This window comes from Entelurus aequoreus, linkage group LG05, assembly GCF_033978785.1.
Source record: "Entelurus aequoreus isolate RoL-2023_Sb linkage group LG05, RoL_Eaeq_v1.1, whole genome shotgun sequence".
Taxonomy (NCBI): Eukaryota; Metazoa; Chordata; class Actinopteri; order Syngnathiformes; family Syngnathidae; genus Entelurus; species Entelurus aequoreus.
In genome coordinates, this window is record NC_084735.1 from 29,521,818 (window position 1) to 29,533,999 (window position 12,182).

The window sequence follows — 12,182 nt, forward strand, 5'->3', positions numbered from 1 at the left end:
GACATCTCTGAGCTGCTGACTTGTCTCCATTCAAGATTCCGTTCAAGATGATCCCTTGCTGGCCTCCCAATGAACTGGTCTTTCACATTATGAAGTAGGGACCCCAGGTGGACCACTCCTTACGCATCAGTCGGTGACGTCTCGGCGCCCCGACTTGTCTACATGCAAGAGGATCCCCCGCTGGGCTCACTATGGACCGGACTCCCACGTTATTCCACTCGACATCCATTGCACCGGTCACCCAAGGTGCAATGGATGGATTTCACGTTGTTATCATTGGGTTGAGTTTTTCTTACCCTGATGTGGGATCTGAGCCGAGGATGTCTTTGTGGCTTGTGCAGCCCTTTGAGACATTTGTGATTAAGGGCTATATAAGTAAACTTCGATTGACTTTGATTGAATTAAAGCTCTGGCATATTTGATTGCATGTTACGTACATTGTATGAGTTTTTTACGAAAGTGAGTTGAAAAATAAAGCTAACGTAGATACACACTGTCTGTGTTGCCTTTACTTAACAGTCATTAAAAAGTTAGAAACCCCACAAATATATTATACTATAAATATTCATTCATACATTATATTACTTTAATTTATTTTCACGTTAAAAAACAGTAATTATTCAGGTGTGGAAACTTTTATTTTATTTTGTTGTAGTAGTAGCAACTTCCTTGTTCGTTTACATAATCCGGTCAACTACCTTTGCTTTCACTTTATCGAACAGAGCATGCAAGTGACGTCGAGGCCACATTGGGCGTTGCGATAATAACTGATGAACTGATGAAACCTACTGAGGTATTGGCACCAGCCGCTAGACTAGATCTAACTAATCTAAGTCTATGAGCATGAACTGATGAAGCTTACTCGAATGAGAGATGAAACGTCTTTTAAGACAAATCTAACAGTCCAGTTGCGATCGATTGAATGCCCTGAGATCACTTGCTCAATACGCAAATACAAGGTTTATTTTTGTGTATGACAATTACAGTGTCTTCCTGTGGGGTTTTTTGGGGGTGGGGGGGTTGTTGTTGTGACTATATTTTGTTGTAATGATTTAAGTGCAAATGGAAAACTTCAAAGTAAACAATTTGTTAAACATGTGACCAATTCAATCATTTAAAAAAAATCTATTTTTTTAATACCCCACTGTTAAACTAATCATTATTGATCAATGTGTGATTTTTGTGCTACACAAATAGCTCAAAAACAACCTTATGTGTCTGTGGCTAGAAACGTCACAGTGCAATCAATTCTACGCAGTCATTAATGCTCACTTCCGTTGCAGTGCCGCGGGCGCGAGCGTAGACTTTAAACTCTGTGTTGAGATTCTTCCCTGTTTGTTTACACACAAATTTTAGGGCGAATAATTGCTGTTTGCGCAGGGGGAAGCAGCAGTGTGAAAGAGTCAGTGATGCCCAGTCTATTAACTTGTTGACATTTTGGGGTCGGCCTGACTCTGGGCTAATGCGGAGTGTGACCAAGCAGAACCATCTTCATTATCCCGGCGCAATGTTTCATTGCTCGGGGCTTGTGCGCTGATGGCCAGCCACCCACCTCGCCTCTCATCTTCTATTGCACCGTGTCTCTATCTTATGTGAATGCACGGTTGCCAAGTGTGCCATCAAGAATCCCCCCCACCCGCCCGCCTCGCTCCAAAACATTCCCCTTCGACTTCTAGCTTATTTGGCCCTCCCCCTATCCATCACTTGCTTCCAGTTCCATCCTTTTTCTGTTGTGTCAGTGCTTTATTGCATCATCTTTCTTGCTGTACTCGCGCTCATATTTCTTCTTCTCATTTTGGGCTGCCTTGAGATGTTTGCCATCTGTCTGCACGGGCGCCGGCTCTGCTGTTCTTCTTTTATTTTAACATCACAAATCACAGCGCCTCTCTCTCTCTCCCTCTCTCTCTCGCTTTCTCTCTCGGTCTTCTGTTAGCAATTTTCTTCACCCGTGTGGCACATTGAGGTTTGGAGGCTTAGGACCCCTGGCCCGTAGTGGGATATCTCATTTTTGATCACCTGCCACTCCCAGATGATCCTCCATGTCAATAGAGGTAGTCATATGCCATTGTTATGTCTTGATCCCATTGTAAATCACAGCACATCTACGCCAGTGTTGGCAATTAAAGTTCAAGGAGTAAACAGCCTTACCATCATTATGCATTAGAGCACTCGCAAGCAATACGAAGCGGAGCTGTCGAGATTAATCTCCCACTGTCTCTCCGCTCCTTTCCCCACACTGTCATCTTGTCACTTGCCCTGTCAGGAACCCTTAAATCACGCAAGCAAGGGTGCATGAAATAAAAAACAAATTACCTTTTCTTCACTAAGATTAATTGACACTGATGTGAAAAGGAAGAAAATAGACCAAATAAACCAGGAGAAAGTGATGGGAATTCACAATATGACCTTTATCATCCTACTCACTTTCTCATCGGTGCACTCGCTAACGCAGCAAAAAAAGTCTTACCCTTGGAAATCTTCTTTTAACTTCTACAGTGGAACCTCCCACGCCAGTTGCCCTGAAATACTTCAGTTTAACCACTTTTTGGTCACTTGAGCAAAATGTGTGCTTGGGAAGTTTTAACATGTTACAAATAAATTAAATACAATTTAATTAAAAAATAATGGACATTTAAAAAAATTACAGTACAAGCCAAAAGTTTGGACACACCTTCTCATTCAATGTGTTTTCTTTATTTGCATGACTGTTTAAATTGTAGATTGTCACGGAAGGCATCAAAACTATGAATGAACACATGTGGAGTTTTATACTTAACAAAAAAAGGTGAAATAACTGAAAATATGTTTTATATTCTCCATCCATCCATCCATCCATCTTCAACCGCTTATCCGGAATCGGGTCGCGGGGACAGCAGCTCCAGCAGAGACCCCCAGACTTCCCTCTCCAGAGCAACATTTGCGACTTCCTCCTGGGGAATCCCGAAGCGTTCCCAGGCCAGAGAGGAGATGTAATCCCCCCATCTGGTCCTTGGCCTGCCGCGGGGCCTCCTCCCAGTGGGACGTGCAACGAGGACCTCCCTAGGGAGACGCTCGTGAGGCATCCGCACGAGATGCCCGAACCACCTAAGCTGGCTCCTTTCCAAGCGAAGGAGCAGCGGCTCTACTCCGAGTCTCTCTCGGGTGACTGCACTTCTCACCCTATCTCTAAGGGAGATGCCAGCCACCCTTCTGAGGAAACTCATTTCGGCCGCTTGTATCCGCGATCTTATTCTTTCGGTCATCATGTTTTATATTCTAGTTTCTTCAAAATAGCCACCCTTTGCTCTGATTACTGCTTTGCACACCCTTGGCATTCTCTGGATGAGCTTCAAGCACACCTGTGAAGTGAAAATAATTTCAGGTGACTACATCCTGAAGCTCATCGGGAGAATGCCAAGAGTGTGCAAAGCAGTACTCAGAGCAAAGGGTGGCTATTTTGAAGAAACTAGAATACAAAACATGTTTTCAGTTATTTCACCTTTTTTGTTCAGTACATAACTCCACATGTGTTCATTCATAGTTTTGATGCCTTCAGTGACAATCTACCATGTAAATAGTCATGACAATAAAAAAAAACGCATTGAATGAGAAGGTGTGTCCAAACTTTTGGCCTGTACTGTATCTTGTATGTTTTTGTTTTTCTTTGTTTTTTAATGATGTAACCACAAAAGGGACACCACTGATCGCAAAGAGGCAAAGCGTGATGATAAACACAAAACCAGAAATAGAAGTTGGTGTGCTGTCTCTGCCTTGGGTGCTAAATACAATATGGCTACATCAGTAATTTGCTGTTTTCCTAATTTACCTTACAGCTGTTAACTTCTTCACACATTGCATGACAGGTAAACATCTAAACGGGTGAGTCATTTCATATTTGGTTGAACAAAACACAGGTCAAACTGTTAGTCTTTTTGCTTATAATTGTGGAAAAATAAATGTTTTCTCAAATTAGACACACTTTAGCAGTCTTTTTACAGTATGGTGTATTTCAAGTTTTGTTGTATATGGATGCAGAAGACACGCAGTTGCAGCTTATTTTTCAGTCAGATTGATTATAGTGTCCTTGTTTATATGCATTCACTTCCCAAATTGACATGAAGACAAAAATAAAATACAGTTAAACCCGTTTGAGTATACATTCCTCAGATTGTCTGGCTCACATAAACATGAGCAAAACGAAAACTAGCCACGGCTCGTGCATTAAAGAACGCTCTGTTGTTGGTAAGGCAAAGCTTTGAATGGAAGTAACAGTTCTTCTCCGGTTTTCCCTCGCACCCTCTGTGGTTGTTTTTATTGATTTTGACAAAACCACAAATCTTTTTGTGCAAAAACACTCCAGCATGAATGATGAGGTTGACAATACTTCAACACATAAACATATGACATAAACGGACTGATTTTTCATAGTAATGTCCCCTGTTGTCTCTCCAATTGTATGTCGACAAAAGAGGTCAACCATGTATGATGTTGCCTTAAGCGGGCATTTTTTTTTCCAAAAAGCAGCTTTTGTTCCCCGCACTTTTTAACGTTCAAAAATAATGTTAAGCTTCTAGATGGAGACAAGTCAAACACTAGCGCCATGCGGAAAACGTCCGCTCAGGCAGAAGCTTGTCCCTTTAGACTGCCCGCAACCAACCAACATTAACCAACCAACCAAGAGTGGCCGTGCCGGCAACCTGAGGGTTCCTGGTTTGATCCCCGGCTTCCACCACCCTGGTCACATCCGTTGTGTCCTTGAGCAAGACACTTCACCCTTGCTCTTGATGGGTCGTGGTTAGCGCCTTGCATGGCAGCTCCCGCCATCAGTGTGTGAATGTGTGTGTGAATGGGTTAATGTGGAAATAGTGTCAAAGCGCTTTGAGTGCCTTGAAGGTAGAAAAGCGCTATACAAGTATAACCCATTTACCATTTACCAGTGATTGGTTTTGTGGGGCTGCCTTGATTTAATGATTGACAGCACACAGCAACTGACCAATCAGGGGTCGGTTGGTAAATAAGAGCCAGACAACATGACTAAGATAGTTATGTTGTTGACTAAGACTTGCGCTAAGGGAATAAGAACGCAAAATTGCAGCTGAAGTCTTTGTGATTCCTGGTAGTGCGAAGGCTTAATTATCATTCTTTTATTCCAATGGTTTGATTCCCAGCCAGGACATACAATGTAAACATGAAACTAAATCAAAATCCAATCTTAACAAACCAAAGTAAAGCTATTAATTTAATTTAATCAATTGTGTTATTTCATACTAAATACATTATTGAACAATTTGTTTCCTATTCATATTACTCTAAAACATGCATCTAATCCCATCAAACCACACCACATGTACTTAATCCACTTGTACGCCCCCCCCACACGCACACTTCTGCAATCTTAAATTTTGTTCTTGCTTTAGTCACTTCAATGTATGTTTTTTGTATCATAATCTGACTATTTTCTTGTCCTTTCAGTGTGGGCCGAATAGTTCTTTGTGAATCTTTGTTTCTTTGATGCGCTATCAAAATCAGATTTAGAATCAGAATCAGGTTTATTTGACTTGCATATACAAGGAATTTGTCTTCGGCAGTTGTTAGCTCTCTAAACATACAACAAATAGACAAGTATACATTCACTGATCAAGCAAGTACTCTAGGTCAGACCTGGGCATTCTGCGGCCCGCGGGCCACATCCGGCCCTTTGTGCGTTCCTGTCCGGCCCGCGTGAGGCCAATCATAAATGACAAAATAAATTTTTAAAAGTATCTATGTCGAGTGTGCAATACAACGGTGCTGCTTTTGTTTTGAAAAGCGTTATTTGTATTACTTCCGTGTGGACGTATGCGTGATTGTGAGGGAATGTGAACAGCTGCAATCACAAATTACAAAATAAAGTTGAAAAAACATCTATGTCGTGCGTGCAATACAACTGTGCTGCTTTTATTTTGAAAAGTGTTATTTATGGGCGTATGCCTGTGTGTAACCTGTGAGTGAAGGTGCACAGTGACAAGTGATGCTCGGTTATCGCCGAGACGCTAAAAAGACAAAAGTTGATGACGAATGCCGTGTTTTCAACAAGACATGGACTGCCAAGCAACGTTCCCTCTAAGGTGCGCGCCTGCGCAATTGCGCACTGCTCAAGCGTCCTCTGCGCACAGCAAATATATGCCGCGCACCAAATCAAATCCCAACTGGATTCTAAACAAAATAAACACATTTATTCTGTGTAATTTTGCAATGCAACTCTGAGTGACAGTGACAACAAGCGGCTCTAACGGTGTTCGTCAACACCGTTCAATTGAACACCGTTCAATTATTGTAACGTCTATCGAGATGCTTCGAGGACAGGAATTATACCGATCACTTTATTGAGCAAAACTGTTTATATTCGGCCATAACCACACCAAAAACATGAGTAAAACACTTCTATCTCGAAAAACTAGTCATTTTCTGCCGTACAAAACAAGCCAAAACCAACTTGTCATCTGTCACCAACACGCATACCACTAAACCACCGGTGCGTTTATGGCCACACAAAAAGTCGGACAACTCAAACACCACACAAAGTTACACTATGACTCCTCAGTCATACGTGTGCTTATTCTACTGTCATTTATTATTAATGTTAATTTATTTATATGAATCATGGAATGCTGTTACTAGAGAAAGTTACAGGAATGCACACTTCATCCTATGCTTACATTTCATTGTGCAACATGAGGATGTTTAAGGGGAACTAAATGTGATCTCTGAAAGGGGTACAAATGATTTCCAAAGCAGTGCTTTTGGTATAAAGTTAAGTTAGGTTAGATGAAAGTATTATTATTATTATTATTTATCTTACGGTGTACATCGGAAATAATATTGAGCAAAATTTAATTGAAATATTGTCGATGTGGCCCTCCAGCAGTGCTCGGGTTGCTCATGCGGCCCCCGGTAAAAATTAATTGCCCACCCCTGCTCTAGGTGCATACTTCACATCAAGACAATAAACAACATACTAGTCACCTATCAACATTATGTACAAGTAAGACTATACAGGATTGGTGCAAAGTACAAATATATACATAAGAGAAATATACAGTGACAAAAAATGTAGAAAAAGAGTAGTGCAAAAAAAGCCATGTGTATGGTCTGAATCCATAAGTCCCATTTTATTCCATAAATGTAACCCATTTTGCTTTAAATTTGTTAGAGCTTTGGTATGATCTCTATTTCTGTGTTTTTTCCATTTTTTTCTCCTGATGGTAAAGGGGTCAGGGCCCTGAGGCTGTGAAACAACCTACATCAGGAATGAGGCTTTCTGAGTCTTCTTTCAGCTTCACTACAACATCCTCTATTTACCTCAACTTTCCAACTGCCGTTTTTGTTTTTGACTCAATTCTATTTTACTGTTGCGTTCATTCATTCCTTTTATTATATCGTTTGTGTTTTATTGTGGATTTTATGATTTTTTTTTTTTAGCCCAGGTTACACTGACCACAACAGGTTTAACACCTCTATTAAAATCATACTCTGGCACATGTTTTGCTCCATATCTTTCCAAAGAGCTTGACTGGTCACTTGCGGCTGCTGAAGTGTGAAACGGGCGTCTAAAAACAGCTGCACTGGATGTGTCAACAAATCCTCAGACTGGCCTACTGAGAGCAAAGCAAGACAAAGTTCAGCTGCATGAGAAAAGGAAGCAAGCGCCAAGATGTGGTGTGACCTCTACTGCAATATTTATTTAGTGTTACACTCCCTACATGCATACCCATGAATTACTGATGCCTTTCTTGCGAGTGTAATGACAAGCGTTTTTAAAAGCCAAAGAAAACATCCTTTGCTCTGCTTGTGTGAAACAAACATGCACGTCTCCGCTCTCTGACTCAGTCCTTCATAAATAATTATACAACTCAAGCAGCGTTAATGTCAGTAAGTTAAAAGGTGAAGCGTATGAAAAATATCAATATGGTGGGTGGTACTGGAAATATGTATTTTTAAAAGACAGTACACACAAATACGTGATAAATGCAAACAAATGTTGAACTCATAGTGGAGTCAGTAGCTATAAATAGACGGGGGGATCATGTTTACACGACTCTGTGATGATTATATTCAGTGATGTAGAATACAAATATACAGAGGTTGTTGTCAAGATAGCGGCGTTGCTCTCAAAGAATGTAAAACACGAAATGAATTGCAAATGAAAAAAACTGCAAACTGTTTTGACACAGATTACATTTTATTTCCCAGAGAGCGCAGTGTCATTTTGCAACCTTCAGTCAAAATGATTATAATAATTTAATGAGTTCTGCTTTGTGGGAAAAAGACTAAAAACAACACTTCAATGAATAGATGTGTCCCCTTGCAGACTGCCAGCTACTTTCTCATAATTCTATGTCTTCTGTTATCTTTTGAGGTCTTTTTAAATGAGGACAATGTAACCAGCGCTGTATTCATAATCACTTTAAAGCAGGGAAACTTCATACTAGGAAAATTACAGGGCTTTTATTTAAATTCCAATTTGTTCTTCAACTCAAATGTTGTTGAAAAAAATCTTTCTGAATTAATAGAAAACGTCAGCACATCATTGTGTGAATGTATGTGTGAATGGGTGAATTGGATGTATAATGTAAAGTGCTTTGGTTATTGTTCCAGGTATATTCACAGCTCTAATATAAATACAGACCATTTAACAAAACTAATATTAGAACTATGTGGTATACACAGCAACATAGACCAACATCTAGGAATGGCTACCAAATTTGGTACTTATTGAGGTACCGACCGAATCCCGTCAGTACTACCGAGTACCAATACACATAAAATCAAACGGTACCGATTTTCAATACCTGGGTTGCATGTGACGTCAGGTCCGGTTGCAGACTTGGCGCTGGCTCGAGCACTTGGGGGGAAAACAGGCGTATTTTATGGGACAACCTTTAGGTCAGGGGTGCCCATTACGTCGATTGCGAGCTACCGGTCGATCGCGGAGGGTGTGTCAGTCGATCGCCAGCCAGGCATTAAAAAAATAGTCCTAAAAATGAGCGATCATAAATCTTCACTATGACGTCACTTTTGTCACTTGATTGACATTCACGGCACCCGAGGGTCTTGTGAGATGACGCTGGCTGCTGCCAGCTCATTAAAATTACCGACAGGAAGGCGAGAAACACTATTTATTTCAACAGACTCTGGCGCCGTACCTGTCGTCAAAACTCCAAAGGCCGACTGCACAGTTGCACAATAAAAGCTCTGCTTCATCCTGCCTGCGCTAAAAAAAGCTCTGCTTCATCCTGCCTGCACTAACAAAATAAGAGTCTCAGAAGGCTAGCGTGCACAAGCTAGCAAGCTACGGAGTTTGCCGCCAATGTATTTCTTGTAGAGTGTATACAAAGGAGTACGGAAGCTGGACAAATAAGATGCCAAACACCAACCACTTTCATGTGGTATTGGACAGAAAGGAGGACTTTTTTTCTCCTCCATTTGAAAATGCGGACGTTATCAGCACCACTGTCTGATTCCTATCAAAGCAATTAATCAGAATCAGGTAATATACCAACTTATATTCTTGTCTTCATGAAAGAAAGGAATCTATATGTGTTAAACATGCTTGTATTATCATTAAACACCTTTAACTTGTTAACAATATTAACTATATGTGTTAATCAATCAATCAATCAATCAATGTTTATTTATACAGCCCTAAATCACAAGTGTCTCAAAGGGCTGCACAAGCCACAACGACATCCTCGGTACAGAGCCCACATACGGGCAAGGAAAAACTCACCCCAGTGGGACGTCGATGTGAATGACTATGAGAAACCTTGGAGAGGACCGCATATGTGGGTAACCCCCCCCCCCCCCCTCTAGGGGAGACCGAAAGCAATGGATGTCGAGTGGGTCTGACATAATATTGTGAAAGTCCAGTCCACAGTGGATCCAACATATCAGCGAAAGTCCAGTCCATAGTGTGGCCAGCAGGAAACCGTCCCGAGCGGAGACGGGTCAGCAGCGCAGAGATGTCCCCAACCGATGCACAGGCTAGCGGTCCCCCCCGGGTCCCGACTCTGGACAGCCAGCATTAAACATGCTTGTATTATCTTTAAACACCTTTAACTTATTAAAAATAATAACTATATGTGTTAAACATGCTTGTATTATCATTAAACACTTTTAACTCATTAACAATATTAACTATATGTGTTAAACATGATTGTATTATCATTAAACACCTTTAACTTGTTAACAATATTAACTATATGTGTTAAACATGCTTGTATTATCTTTAAACACCTTTAACTTGTTAACAATATTAACTATATGTGTTAAACATGCTTGTATTATCATTAAACACCTTTAACTTGTTAACAATATTAACTATATGTGTTAAACATGCTTGCATTATCTTTAAACACCTTTAACTTGTTAACAATATTAACTATATGTGTTAAACATTCTTGTATTATCATTAAACACCTTTAAATTGTTAACAATATTAACTATATGTGTTAAACATGCTTGTGTTATCATTAAACACCTTTAACTTGTTAACAATATTAACTATATGTGTTAAACATTCTTGTATTATCATTAAACACCTTTAACTTGTTAAAAATATTAACTATATGTGTTAAACATTCTTAAATTATCACTAAACACCTTTAACTTGTTAAAAATATTAACTATATGTGTTAAACATGCTTGCATTATCTTTAAACACCTTTAACTTGTTAACAATATTAACTATCTGTATTAAACATTCTTGTATTATCATTAAACATCTTTAATTTATTAACAATATTAACTATATGTGTTAATCATGCTTGCATTATCATTAAACACCTTTAACTTGTTAACAGAAACATATATTTCATAAATAAGTAAATATAAATTATATATATGAATGAGGGAGATCCCCACGACTTGATCAATTGAAAAGTAGCTCGTCTGCAGAAAACGTATGAGCACCCCTGCTTTAGGTAATGTCGACATTTTCCCTGACAACAAAGCAAGCATGCCTGATAGAAAGCACTCAAAAGTAAGGCTCCGCTTTTCAAGCTATCTCAATGCAAATTTACATTGGACATGCCATATACATGCTACTGATAAGCATTAGCGATTACATGGCGATTTTTAAACATCTCCAAATTTGGTAATCAAAAACAACTAAGATGCACATTACAATCAAACAGCCAGTGTGTATTAAGTACAGTACTTACAGTACAAACACTATGTAGGGCTCAACAAGAGACAAGACAGGCACATTCAATTTAATGCCAAAAGACTACTTGCTGACTATGGCAACACACCTGAAACTGAAATTAATCCACACTTGCAATTAAAACTACAAAGTGTAAGAAAACATGATTTAATAACTGGCTAGCACAGTCATCATTATCAGCTCAGCGTTAAATTTCAAATAAAATAAATTTGATTTTAATATTAGATATTTTTTACCACATGAACGCACACAAAAAGATAAAAAGTCAGCCCGATGCTAACATCCTCACAGCGCTCAGCACTTCCAGCACATGATAAATAAACACCAGAAAGCCCCTGCTGACGGTGTCCAAATAATCGCTGGTGATTTTAATAAGGCATGCTTGAAGGTGCCATATGTTATAATTTCATGTCAAGTCATCATTAAATGGCCCTGATACGTCTAAAGGCATTAATAAATCATGTTCTTTTCGAATACCTTTATAACTGATAACAGTAGTTCAGCCGGGATATACTCATTTCAAAATTAGATTTACAGCCCCGAAATATTGTTGTTGTTTTCATTTTGATGCTCCGCCCTCCACCGTCTGACGAATTAATTAGTCAGTGAGTGTGTCACATCCAGGTTGACAGTTATGCACCGCCCTCTTCGTCGAGCTACTGCCACTGGTAAAGTTACTAAACATGTCAGACCTTAGTAAATCTAAACGGCGTCGTTACGATTCTCAACTTATTCATGACGAAGCTACTTTCCTCCTTGATAGGTAAGTCAGGCATTTACATTTTCTTATTACTTGTAATAAATGGAAATTGACATTTTATATGTAAACTATATTGTCCAATACAGTCTATGATCTTGTCCAACAAAGCTAGTATGTCCGTGTAACGAATGCTTAGCATTCTAGCATTCGTTAGCACATATCGACATATAGGCTAACGGGGGAAATATATGCCTGTTAGCCTGTATGTTGATGTGTCATCCAACTGACAAGGCAAAATAT